Source organism: Panthera uncia, chromosome B1 (assembly GCF_023721935.1).
Source record: "Panthera uncia isolate 11264 chromosome B1, Puncia_PCG_1.0, whole genome shotgun sequence".
NCBI classification, from domain to species: Eukaryota; Metazoa; Chordata; class Mammalia; order Carnivora; family Felidae; genus Panthera; species Panthera uncia.
The window spans coordinates 189,569,463-189,584,221 of NC_064811.1; positions in this window are offsets into that span (position 1 = coordinate 189,569,463).

Genomic DNA, 14,759 nt, shown 5'->3' on the forward strand with positions numbered 1-14,759 from the left:
CGAGCGGCCGCCGCCGCGCCAAGGGCGCCGGGCAACGCCGGGCAACGCCGGGCAACGCCGGGCAACGCCAGTCACTACTTGGCCCAGAGAAGTTGGGCAGCCCGGTCCGCGGCCTCGGCAGCCGGCGAGAGCAACACGTTTAGTTTGAACTTTCCAGCTCCAGTCCCAGCAAATACACACGCACGCACACACATGCGCGCGCGCGGAGGACCTCTCAGAGGCGAGCGAACAGGCACCGGCGGCTCTCTGGCCGCGTCTCTCCCTCTCCCTCGCTCTTATTGGCGCGGAGGTTATTGTTTTATTTATTTATTTCCTCCTCCTCCTCCTCGCTCCGGCCCCCTCCCCGCGCCTCCCGCCCTCCCCGCCGCCTCCGCCTGCCCCTCCCCCAATCTGCGTGGCCGGCCGCGGTCGCTCCAGCTGCAGCGTGGCGGGGCTGCGCGCGCGGCTGGCGGAGGCTGCGGCGGGCCCGGTGGGTGCGCGCCCGGCGGGGGCGCGGGGGGCCGCGGAGCGGGGCGGGGCCCGGGGCGGGAGAGGACGCCGGGGCGGCCTGCGGGGGGCTGTTTGGGGGCGGGGTGGGGGGAGGACGAGAGCCAGTGGAGGCGAGGACAGGACGCCCCCCACGGCCGCCGGGACCGTGCGGCGCGCGGCGACGGGGAAGCGGGCGAATCCTGCGCGGCGACCTCCCCGCCCGGCCGGGGAGCCGTGCGAGGGGCGGCAGCCTCGGCGATCCCCGACCCGGCTGCAGGCTGCGCCCCGCGGGCCGGAAGGCTGAGCCCGCTCCTCACCACCCTTGCGTCGCCTCCCTGAAGCCTGGCCAGAGCCCTCGGGGACGCTCAGAGGCGCACCGCCGCTGTCTACCCGGGGAAGACGCGACTTTGCTGTTTTTGTCTTTTGGGGTTTTTTAATGGTGGCTGAAGCGCTACGCAGTTAGGCTTCCCCCGCTCCCCAGCCTCCCTGTCCCCCGACGCTCGGGAAAGGCGCGTTCGCCCCGGGTGCAGCACCGGGCACCGCGACCGGGCGGGCTCAACCCTGGTAGGAAATGAAGTGGGTGTCTCGAGACCACAGCCTCCGGGCGCCGCTGGGGGAAGCCTGCGTGGTGCTCCAAATCCACCTGCAAGCCCCGGGGCGCCAGGGTCTTTGCTGCCACCGCTCGCCCCAAAATGAGCTCTCGAGCGTCACCTGACCGCTGGTGCCACCGTCTTTCCGGGCCAGTCTGCCTGGTTCCCAGACCTGCAGGAGAGATGACCTTAAAGCCGGCCGCCCTCCCTCACCCCATTCAACCTGAGAGCTGGGCTGGAAAGAGCCCGCTTCTGATTCAGTGAAATCGCTGGGCCACTTCACTTGCGTCTTCCCGACCCTACTTCGGAGAAGCTTCTCCAACGCAAACCCCTTCCAGGCGTCCCATTCGGTAAACCTTTTTGTTTGCTTATTTATTTTTATTTTTATTTTTATTGACTTATTTTTTTAATTTAAGGGTTCACGATTTCAGTCATGGAAAGGGGACAAAAATAAAAAGGAAATAATTCTAGAGATACATAAATCGACACGGCCAGTGAAGTACATACACTCTATCCCAAAGGCTACAATGCAAATCTCGCCACTTGGATTTGCAAACAGGGTTCCTGTCTTAAGCGATGTGTCCTCCAAAGTCCTAACAGTCTTGGGCTGTTTTTTGACTGGGACTCCAGGTATAGAAACACGGTGACACTACAATACTTGCCATGATCTCTTATGTGTACACTTATTTTTAAATCACTATAAATCACTATCATTATTATTATTATTATTATTATTATTTTATTTTCTGGCCAAAAACACCTTCCAATTTCTCTGAAATGTATATGTTAGATATCCATCCCTTAATGTTTTAGATCTTTTCTCAGAAAGTCCCTCTTAAAGGTACAAGTACTCTTTAAAGACCTGACATTTAACATATCTACTTTACCTTTTCATTGACAGCCGGAGTGAGTCCCCCCAGAGGACAAGGAACAGGGGAGGTTCTGAAATGGGAGAAGGTGGGGGAAAAAACCCCAGGCTTCCAGCCTGATGTTGATCCATCTGTAATGCACACTTGTCATTTCAAGGAGGACAAAAAGCAATGTCAATATATACATATCCAACTCTTCCCTTGTTCTGGAAGCACCATCTTACAACTGAGAAAAAGGGCCACCCATTGTTGAATCTAAGACCCTTCTACTGAATGGAAGGAAGAATCTTGAGATAATCCCTAAAAGCAGAAAAGTGGCTCACTGGTCAGCTGAGCAGTGGTCATGAGGGTCTGTGGGTTTCTGATGACATCTGTGCCAGTAAGGTAGTTAAGATTTTTACTCAGATCTTGAATGGACCACATATAATTTAAACCCAGGATTTGGAAGCATTTGTATTTCTCCCTTGCTCCAGAGGTAGCCAGCTTCAAATATGGGGAACACTTACTAATACTTCAGTTGAGCTCTGCATACAACTTCTTCTGGATATAGAGGTGGGTTTTTTTTTGTTTTTTGTTTTTGTTTTTTTTTTTTTTACCATTGTCTGAACAACAATTAGGATGGCATTCGTCCAGGGAATAAAACTGTTCCTCTCCTTACCCTTTCCACATAAACTTGTCCCCAGTATGCTCCTAGTCTCTGATGTCCAGAAGTAGAAATGTCCACTGCGAGCTGTTGTCCAAACTATGATGACCATGTTCACGATCAACACAAAACACACATTTGGTGCCAAGAAAGGTAGTGACTCTAGATTAAACAAATATCATAGTCCAAGATTCTGGATGGAGAAAAGAGTATAAGCCAGAAATTGATATTCATCATCACAGTAAATTACTGAATTTGTAAAATGTCTATTTTCTGTGAACTTCATCTGTTTCAAAGACTGTGTTTATGTTTGTACCCGCAGCATAAGGCATGATTCGTAGGAATTAAAAAATACACGTGGGGTGAATTAAAGTTACAAGAACATAGAAGTGGTGGGTAGCCTTTTTTATCTGTTACGGGTCACTGAATCAGAGGAAAATAATTATTTGTAAAAAAGTATATAAATGTTATGTAAATTCTACACGGAGATAAGCAAATGACAATGTTTTAAGAGATATTTGAGAAATTCCAAAAGAAAATCCACTGCTTTATATTAAATATAAAAAATATATGTAACTATTGGATTAGTTGACTTATTTTAAACTGTTCTTCAGTATCTTATTGTGAGCTAGGAAAATACAAGGAAATAGAAAGGATGAAAAGGGAAAAGGGAGATGAAAGATCCAACAACAAGAGAGGAAGCCAGTGAGGTGGGAAAGGATGTCATGGTAAGAAGCAGGGAGGGAACAGAGAGGGAAATGGCTCAGAATCCCTTCGTTTCTGGGCATAGCATCAACAATCCTCAGAAAACCCATTCTCACATCTCTGCTTAAAATCCGGAGTTTATGGGAGTTTGCTTAGACCGTGGGTTGCTTGTGTCATCAATGATAAAACTGCATCAAACAAGAGAGTGAAAACAGGCCAATCGTCCTCACCTCCACATCAAGGTACTCACTTTTCTCATGTTTTCATAAAAGGTCACTGAGCCATAACTCTTACATGGTGAAAAAAAACTCTAGTCCAAATTGGTTTTTAACTTGTGAATGCACATTGGCAAGTCAAACACCACCACCCCTTTTCCAGAATTTCTGCTCATAATTTGCAACCAATAATTGTGTGTGTGTGTGTGTGTGAGAGAGAGAGAGAGAGAGAGAGAGAGAGAACCTGTGTATATGCATACACATTATCAACATCTAGCCTGACTCACTGTAATATGGGATCATCCAGGTTACAGATAGATAATCTGAAGTTCAAATCTAAAAGAGATTATTTTATGGTTAAAGAAAAAAAAAGGCATTGTGATTTGGAGTACTCAGGGCTAATACTAAACTATTCACATGTTTCAAAATGAGTCCCAAAAATCACTGAAGAATGCATTCCTAATACTTAGCATATTACATATCTCGCTTCTCAAATTCTTCAGCATTTATAATTTTTGTTAATCTTGAAAAGTCTAAAACTATAGACTCCTCTCTGACACATATTTGCCCATTACAAAGCAGATTCTCTAGCCAGTCATCCAGGATTACATTTCCTGCGCTCACCTCAATTGTCGAAGTTGAGAAGGAAGTATCCTGTTCCCCAAGTTCCCCCCACCCCCCCAATCTCAGTCATTTTTCCTACTTCTGGCATCTTTAACCACTATATTCAGGACGATATTAGAGCAAAGATCAGGGAGTCTTTGGACAAGGTCTTCAATTATTATCTCAAGTGCGGAAAAAGAAGGGCAGTAGATTAGCTGTTAGCAAACTTAAGGTTATAGAAATTCTGGGCAATAAGAAACTTAATCTGTCAGATAGGCCAGTGCCATTTCTCTTTATCTGTGTGAAAATAAATAGAAACTGTGTGCCAAGTGTGACTGTACTTAATCCTGTGGATATGAGCGTGTGAATATAGTCGTCCTTAGAGTCAAGGTGTCCAGCCACAAGCCTCAACCTCATCAATCTCTTTCTTCCTTTCTTCCTATCTTCCTATCTCACAAACTGGCCTCCTTTAATTCTTCCTATTGAGTTTCTTCCTTCCTCTTCAGGACCCTTGCAAAGACTGTCCCCTCTGTCTGGAGCATACCCATTTATTTCCCCCAACCACCCACCTAAGCTGATTCTTTTTCATCTTTCAGCTCCACAGGAAGTCATATGCTAAGGATGACAAGACACTCCCTCGATTGATTCTGGACCTCCTTTATTTGTTCTCATGAGACCCCTCTACTTTTTCAGCAGAGGACGCAGGACAGCTTGGCATTTCATACACCTGAGATATTTAATGGACACATTTTCTCAGGCTTTGCACTATAAATTCCACAAGAGGAATTTATCTTCAGCTCTTAGCACGGTGCTAGTCACAACCAAGTACATACCTATTAAATGACTGCATGAAAGAGAAATAGATACAATTCAGGAAAGCCATTGTCTGGGCCTTGGAGAGCTGTACAACCGGGACATGATAGAATAAAAAAAGATAAAGGACTTATTTTACCCTGTTTACATCACTGTTATGGAAATCTCTGATATTTTTCAAAACTCCTACCATACCTTCAAGGATAAAATACATCATTCCATAGAAACCATATTTTGAGGCAAGTACATTTTTGAAAACAATTAACAAAAATGAAATAGAGAATCATAAAGAAAGGAGATCAAATTATAGCATTTTGACATTCTAAATGAATCAATCCTTAATCTTGGTCAATTCTGTGAGATATTTTCCTCGTTTATGCTTTGTTTTGTCTTATTAATAAAAATATTCAACTATGTTCTAAGTTAGTTTTAGTGTGTTCTGTACAAAGCTGGGAATGCCTTGGGGAAAATTTATATTACTGTTAATACAGAGTATATGAGTAAGGAATAATAGACTAATTTAAATGAAATTTGTAAAATACAATGATTTATTATGAGATGACAATTATACTGCCACAGCACTTATTAAAAAAGGAAAAATTAATATGAGCCTTCTGATTTCAGAAGGGTCCATGAATGTGACACGGAATATGAAAAGTACCTGTTAAGATCAGAAATTTTGAGAGAGGACAGTAGAAAAATGGGCAGTTAGGATGAAGTTATAATGCAAAAGATCCAGGTTCACAATAAAGGGTGTGTGAACATATTCCCCCAGTAAGAAGACAAAGTTTATGCTCTAAATTTCCACTTGTATTTAACATCTGCACTTTATGATCTGATTTGCTTGTTTTGTTTTATTTATCTACTTATTTTGAGACAGAGACAGAGACAGAGAGTGCGTGTGTAAGAGCAAGCAGGGGAGGGACAGAGAAGAGAACCTCAAACAGGTTCTGCTTGGTCAGTGCATCCCTTGACTCACAGCTCCATCCCATGAACCATGAGATCATGACCTGAGCCAAAATCAAAAGTCAGATCAGTAAGAGACTGAGCCGCCCAGGCGCCTCTGATTTGTTTTGAATGTCATCATTGGGAATCATTTGGCATGAAACAGAAGTGAAAATCTGAAATTTGAAGCATTTATGATATTCTTGGTTTTACAATTCAGGGAGTTAATGCTATTTTTTTTTTCATGGAACACACCTAAAAAGTCCTGTATACGTAAATATGATTTACAAATAGATACATTCATGAGTTTTTAATATAAATGAAGGGATTGTATACTTTGAAAAGTAATTTAGTTTTTCTTTTTGATAGGGAGTTCCACAAATGCATTTGAAATACTTTATTTTTCAAAATATTATTTAAACATTGTTTCCCTTATATGTAATGACATATTTTGCCTTAGTTTTTTTTTTTCTTTTTTACCGAAAAGTGGAGCCCATCTCAAAATGTTCTCTCATTGATAGAAGGATCCATCAGGCTAACATTAACCATGCCAAGCGCCAGCTAATATCTTTTCAAAAGGTAAAATACCTCACAGCTTTTGGGAGAACTTTTTCAAATATGACTTTTAATATTTTGCCCTACCAAAATTATCTTTAAGACTAAAAATTTGTGGGGCACCTGGGTGGCTCAGTCGGTTAAGCGTCCAACTTCGGCACAGGTCATGATCTCATAGTTTGTGAGTTCAAGCCCCGTGTTGGGCTCCGTGCTGACAGCTCAGAGCCTCGAGCCTGCTTTGGATTCTGTGCCTCCCTCTCTCTCTGCTCCTCTTCTGCTTGTTCTCTCTCTCTCTCTAAGAAATAAACATTACAACTTTTTTAAAGAGTAAAATTTTGAAAGCTGTGAATGAGAAGGGAATAGAGGGATCAAAACTCAGTAAAGAACTGAGTATCACAAGTGGATCCATGTTGCCCAGGGCCCACCATAGATTTTTCAACCAGTAACTAAAATACATGTTAACCTATCCGACAAGAGAACACATGAGAAGTTTCAGGGAAAGAGAAGCAGACAAGGAAATTTTATTGTATACTCTGTGAAGAAAACTAACACTGAAATAATGCTATCTATCTGGGGCTGGAACGAGGATGAGGCCAGTGAACCTCCCTCCTCAGGTGCACGCACAGAGTGGGATGAGGTGAGGGAAACACCAATACTGGATGTAAGTAATATTTAAATACTATATTTTTAAAGTTGTAGTGAAATATATGTAAGATAATATGATTTAAATGATTTTAAGTGTACTATTCATTCAGGGGCATTAGGTTATGCGATTGTTGTTATGCAATCATCACCACCATCCATCTCCAAATATTTTTAATCTCCCCAAACCAAAAACTCTGTACCCATTGAACATTGATTCTCCAACCACCCCACTCCTCAGCCCCTGGCAACCATGTCATCGCTCTGTCCCTATGAGTGTGACTACTCTAGAAAACCCGTAAGTAGAAACATACATAAGTGGAATCCTTCTGTGATTGGCTTGTTTCTCTTAGCAGACAGTCTTCATTGTTCACCCGTGTTGTAGCATGTGTTAGAATTTCCATACTTTTTAAGGCTGCATAGATTTCTGTTGTCTGCACAGATCACATTTCATGTATCCATCCATCTCACCGTGGACACTGGTTATGGAAATGGATGTACAAATGTCAGTTCAAGTACCCGCTTTCAGTTTTGGGGGGTATATACCCAGAGATGGAATTATTTATACTAATTCTGTGTTTAACTTTTTTGAGAAAATGTCATGCTGTTTTCCACAACAGCTGCACCATTTTGCATCCCCATCAGTGGCATATGAGTTCCAATCTATCCACACCCTGTTCAACACATTTTGTTTCCTGTCCGTCCTCCCTCCCTTCCATCCTTCCTTCCTTCCTGCCTTCCTTCCTTCCTTCCTTCCTTCCTTCCTTCCTTCTTTCCATAATAGCCATCCTAATGGCTGTGAAACAGTATCTCATTGTGATTTGGGGTTTGCATCTCCCTAATTATGACTGAGGTTGAGCATCTTTTCATGTGCTTATTGATCATTTGTGTATCTTCTTTGAAGACATGCCTTTGCTCATTTTAAAAATTAGGCTGTTTGTTTTCTTTTTGCCTTGTCTGAGTTCTTTATATATTCTTGATATTAAACCCTTACAGATACATGATTTTCAAACATTCTCTCTCATTCTGTGTGTTATCTTTTCACTCAGTGTCCTGAGATGCACAAGTTTTAATTCTGATGTAGTCCAGTTTATCTACTTTTCTTTTAAATGCAATACATACTTTTTTTTTAGACTCTTAATAAATATTTATTGAATGGATGAAAGAATTCAGGTCATTTATGGTTACACACTTATTACACATATGCTGCAATAGACATTATTGTAGTTAAATTTTCGTATACAACTTTCAAATTTTTTCATAGGATGAACTTCCTAGAATGGGGTTTCTGGGTCAAAGGAATTATATACTTTTTAAAAATGTTAACTAATTCAAAACCATAATGAGCAAAATATCCAAATTTAAAATATACAGGTCAGTATCACAAGTGTTTTCTTTGCCTCAGGTTCCAATATGGCTCTATACAGCATTACTCTGTGTATTTTCTACACTATGCATTGTGAAACATAAGAAATCTTATGGGTTCAAATGCTACTGTTAACACAAGTACAGAAATTATGTAAAAAAGATTCTATAGGAAGGGTTCTACACTGTAACACAAATAGTACCGGGTTAAGGTAAGTTCACAATTCTCTTTATTTGGGTTCTCTGTATTTTCAGAATAAGATAAGATATAAAATTCAGGTCTATATTTTTAGCTTGGTCACTTTTCTTCCTTCCTTCCTTCTTCCATTCCTTCTTCCTTCCTTCCCTCTTTCCTTCCTTCCTCCCTTCCTTCTTTCCTTCCTTCCTTCCTTCTCTGTACAAATGTGATTATTCTTATTAGTTAGAAAATGGTCTTATTTATTGGTGGGAATCACAACTGGAACACTACCCCAGGGGAGTTACCGCAGGAGGAGATGCCCTAGAGAGCAGGCAGCAAAGTCTGTAAAAAACTATTTTGTGCATGCTGTTGTGCCTAACCCTTTCTGTCACCGAAAGAGGCCATATTTTCATATTAATCAAGAGACTGCAAATCTTCTGAAAGCTCATGGAAAGGTTGGGATATTAATAGATTTAATAGATTTCTTTCTAAATGTCAGCATATGGCACTCTAAAGATTCCTTTTGTCTGAACCACTAGTGACTATACGTAGATTTACCTTGCTGAACACAGCATACACATTTCTCATTGTTCTACAACTATGTACCTCTACTTTTGTCAAATGAAAACAATAAGCCAGATTAATGTAAGTTTGTTTCTTTGTACTGTTTTCCATTGTCAAACACTGAGACCTTCTTTTTTAAGTGATTGGATCAATGGTGGACTTTGTTTTGAAGCTTGTATTTAAGAAGGTATTTAAGAAGAGTGCAGTTCATGCTCTTCACATCCTTAGAAATCAGTCCTCAAAGACCACAGCACCACCTGTCAGTCCAGCAGACACCGCCATGTAACAACAAAGACCATGAAAGTTGCTTGTCAACTACTTTGAGTTGGAGCAGTTTACTTTCTCAATAGATGAGAACAGAGGACTTTTTCTTTTCTTTTTTTGAACAAAATGGAACTGAGTTTTATAAAGCCATCTGAATCTTTTTAACTGCTTTCTTTTAACACGCACAGTAAAATCTTTCATGTGAATTTCATTAAGCTTCAAGGTCATTTAGGAGAAAATGGTAAGCATATCAATGACAGAAGTGCTTTGCATTCAATGCCTATCAAATAAATATGTGTTAATAATAGACTCTTCCATTCATTTCCTGTTATTGCCAGCAGCTTTGGAAAGGGATCATAATATACGAGATATTCTCTCATTCTCTTTTCTAACTAGGAACACATCTACCACAGAATACGTAATGTTATGTCGCTGCGGTTATTCTTACTTTCAGTAAATAATAAGAGAGAGACAGGGTAAATAGTCTATTATTCTCTTAACTGATTTTTCATTGTAACTGAATGTCCAAGATTATCCCATTAATTTTAAGAGAGAAATATATTTATTTCCATAATCCAAGATTGGACTTTAAATCACAAAGATATTTTATAAGTATATTAAAATCACAGAAATCCACAATCTGAACATGTTGTATTTTTGTAATATACATTCACAGTTTTAACTGAGACTAATGTCCCCAGTAGAGAAATATACCTGAAAAGTAAGATATTCTTTTAATATATTTGTATTTTTTAATTCCTGAAATAAATTCACTTGTGTGGGCAAGAATCTAAGTTCTTACTTAATTTTTTATATATGCTTATCTTGAAAAATTATATTGCAACAATACTTAATTATATGTATAATGCATAGTGATCTTTATGCAAACTGTGTTATACAGACATGTCAAGATACAGAAATTTTTACTAATTGTGAATTTCAGATATGGTGCAACTTATTGGAATTTCAATCATGATCGTGAAAAGAAAAGATTATCTTCAAATTAGTACATAATCGGTGTTACCAATAAATTTGTAACTAGTGTGCTATGTGGCTTGTTAATTGTTGTAGCTTACTGATCACTGTGACTTGTACATAAAATTTTGAAAACACATTGCTAGTGGAAGAAAATCTCTGCACCAAAGAAAAAAATCTCTTTAAGTCAAAATAATGAACGATACAAAAAATGTTTTTAGGACTGAGGTGACCTGATATGACATTTCTCAAAGACAAAAGGATAGCTATGGTAAAGTCCTGATTAACTAGAATGCTCCAGAATAGCTGGTACAATTTGTTACATTTTTGATTGAGAGTTTTAATTGGCATAGCTCTTCTTTCAATTATTTATTAATTTCTTACCAATGTATTAGAATAGTTCCACCCTTAGTCAAAAAGGATAGTAAACATTCTCAGCAACATGCTTTTTAGCTAAGTTTATTCATTTTTTTAAGCATAAATTGATTTTAGGCTTGACCATTAGAGATTCAAAGTTGAATAATCCTAGCTTACTATCTGTTGGTATCTCACATTTAGACATCCATCAGAAATGTCAAGAGTCAGAACACAATATACAATGGCCAAAACAGGTGTTACCGAACTTTTAATCTTTGACATTCTGGTAGGTAAAAACCATATTCACTATAATTTAATATTCATTTATTAGAATCGGTTCAATAATTTGCATCTTTTAAGGTCCATTTGTAGTGTTGAGATTGTGACTCATATTTTCACACCCATTGCCCATTTTTTTTTAGTTGGGATGTTGTTTTTTTCTTAATAATATGTGGAAACTGTTTATGTATTCAACTAGGATTATGGTGAGTTCTTTGCCAGATATTTTATTAAAACAATAGTCAAACTTATTGCTTTAATTTACTGTTTTTAAATATTGTATCATACTTAGAAAAGTTCTCTCTCTTCCAGCATTTTATATGATTTTTCTAAATTTTCTACTATTACTTCTGTACATTCATTGTTTTTAACATTTAAACATTTAGTTATTATGATATACAGTGTCACTATGGATATAACGTATTCCTTTTTTCCTAGAATTTTCTCAGTGATTTGCAGGTCACTTAAACAATCTTAATTAAAAAAAAGTGTATTTATTTTGAGGGAGAGTGAGCACAAGCAGAGGAGGTGCAGAGAGAGAGAGAGAGAGAGAGAGAGACAGGGAGGGAGAGAGAGAGTTCCAAGAAGGCTTCGTGCTGTCAGCACAGAGACTGATGTGGGGCTCAAACCCACAAACCATGAGTTCATGACCTGAGCCAAAACCAAGAGATGGACCTTAATTGACTGAGCCACCTAGGAGCCCTGGTCACTTAAACACTCTTAATGAAATTTGTCTTTTTCTGGATTTCTAGTTGATTCAATTGATTTGAATTTCTATTCATATTTATTATTCCCCAGTTTTAATTCCTTTGTCATTATATAATATCATAATTTATTTTACTACCTAAACAAATACTACTTCTCCTCCAATCCAAATTCCAAGTGGTTCATTTCTCCTGACCTACGAGAAACAAGGCACAACTAGATAAAATGAGGTCTTGGGTATTTTTTTGGATCCCAAGAGAAAGCTGGTTTGCAGTTTTGTTCCCTGAGGATTGAGAAACCACATGAAAGACTAAATCAGACATTTCAGCCAAAGCTGGCAATTGGTACATTCTTGGAATCGTTTATAAAGCAGAGACTTTCAAAAGTCCCTGTGGAAGACCAGTATTAGTGCCTTGTGGATGTTGAGCTTCTCTTATTAACAAGAGAACAAGATGATGTGGAACTCACAGACTGATGACTTGTTTGTCTTGAAGCTGAATGTATACAGAAGCCACAGACAGACTAGCCTCCTCCAGCTGTCCCAAACATGGATGGACACCTTGCCCACCACACCACATTCTGTCACCTTTGTGGCTGGTGACCCTAAATGTAAACTCAGATCCACATCTGAACCCCAGTTCCCTGGAAAGCAAAATAGCCACACGTCTCAGAGGGTCTCTATTAGTTTACTATTGCTACTATAACAAATTATCACAAATGGAGTGACTTGAAACAATGCAAATGTAATTATTTTAGAGTTCTTAAAGTCAGAAGTCTGAAATGGGTCTTGTAGGCCTGAAATCAAGGTGTCCACAGAGCTGCATTCATTTTGGAAGTCCTGGGGTATCCAGGTGTATTCCAGGAAGCTCATTGCTCTTTCCAGCTTCTTTTTTTAAATTTTAAATATTTTACTTATTTATGGGAGAGAGAAAGAGACAGAGTATGATTGAGGGAGGGGCAGAAAGAGGGGAGAAACAGAATCCGAAGCAGCAGGCTCTAGGCTCTGAGCTGTCAGCACAGAGCCTGAGGCGGGGCTTGAACCCATGAGCCCTGGGATCATGACCTGAGCTGAAGTCAGATGCTTAACCATCTGAGCCATCCAGGCTCCCCACTCTTTGCAGCTTCTTGAGGTCACCAGCATTCCTTGACTCATGGCCCCTTCCTCTACTTTCAAAGCCAGCCACTTAGTTTCTTCCAATCTCAATCCACCCCGCTCCCTCTCTCTCTTCCTTCTGGATCCTGACATCACTTCCTCTCCCTCTGGTCATGTTGTCGCATAACTCTCTCCAACTGTAACTCCTCCTGCATACCTCTTAAAAGGGCCATTGCTAATCATCTTGCCCAGACAGCTCCTCGTCTCAAGATCCTTAACTTAATCACCAGTGCAAATGTCCTTTTGTCATATAAGGAAACATAACCATAAATTCCTGAGATTAGGATGTGGACATCTTTAGGGATCATTACTTAGCTTACCATAGGACACAACAGGGCAAAAAAAGAAAGATCAGTCACAACATTCTCATTGAAATATAGCTCTTACAGGAATGAAGTGAAAACCCAAAAGAAAAATAGGTGCACTTGAGAAAACTCAGGAACAGTAATATGCACACACCCCCAGATATGCCAGTGCTCACAAAACTTCTTTCCAATTAAACAATTAAGTAGGCTATTGCAAGAAAAGGCTGTCAGCCTTGAGACCAAATTCAGATCATGAAAGATAAAGGGCAAAAACATAAGGTGATGGAAATCCTGAAGGATAATACAGTGACTGGAGGGCACATCCAGGAAACCCATAATAAAAATGAAAGGCATTCAGAAAGATAAAATGGAACAGATGGAAGAAAGGAAATAATTAAATAATAGGAGATAATTCATCTGTGATGAAAAAAGACCTGCGTCTACAGACTGCGAGGGCTCGCTGAGTTCCAGAACATACCGACGGGATAAGACACACACTTGGCATGTCCCGCAAACTTCCTGAATGATGAGGAACAAAAGAAAAATAACACAAGCACAGGGTGAAAGTACAGACTTCTTATAAAAGCAAAACACACTAGCGTTCGGGATTGTCTTTTGCAACATTGGGTGAGAGACAGTAAAACGGCATCTACAAACCCATACGACTGTGCAACCCTAAGACGCCTTGCCCACTCGAGATACTGCTCATGTATCAGAAAGAAATATTTTAAGACCACACAGGAAATCATTAGAGCATATCACTCATGTGCCCTATATGAAGAAAGTACTCGAGGAAAGACTCTTAACACAATAAAGAATTGATCTGAGGCAGAACCCTCAGGACGGGGGCACAAGAAAGCAAAGAAATGTGTGAAGAGCACCCCATTATACACTGCGGTGGACATATGTGTATAACTGAACGTTAATCTAGTGGATAATGAGTGACTGCCCAGGAATACATAATACAATTGTGGAATAAGGGCCTTTCTAACAGAAGGGACAAGCTGTTGATGAAATTCTAAGTACCACATAACCCAGCAAAACACAGGAGTTTGAGGAGAAGCAGGAACTGATAGAAACGCAAATGGCTTCCAATGTTGTCATCTGGCAGAGGTGTGTGTACCAGTGCAGAGAGAAGTAAGTGTTTGGGAAGCTCAATTTACTGGGGCAGGTACAAGTACCAACGAAATACAAACTCTCAGAGGAAGAAATAGATAGCATCTTGTTTTCAAATATGCTGAATCATAGGGCTTTTAATCCATGGGCAGAGAAAAAGAAAGTGATAATGGAATAGAAAAGTAGAACTTTGTGGATCAAACCAGCAAGCATCAGGAAAGTGATAGATAAAATTAACTCACTGGCCTCCGTCTCTCATTGTTGCAGATCCCTAGGTCTCATCCCCTTAGATCTGCTTCTGTTCTCCATCCATATCACTCCCTTAGTGAGGAAAACTAAACTCAAGGTTCCAAATACGATTTATATGCTAATTATTCCTGAAGTAGTATCTATGACCTGGAACGTTTCCTCCAACTATACACGTATTTTCAACTGACTTCCTACCACTCC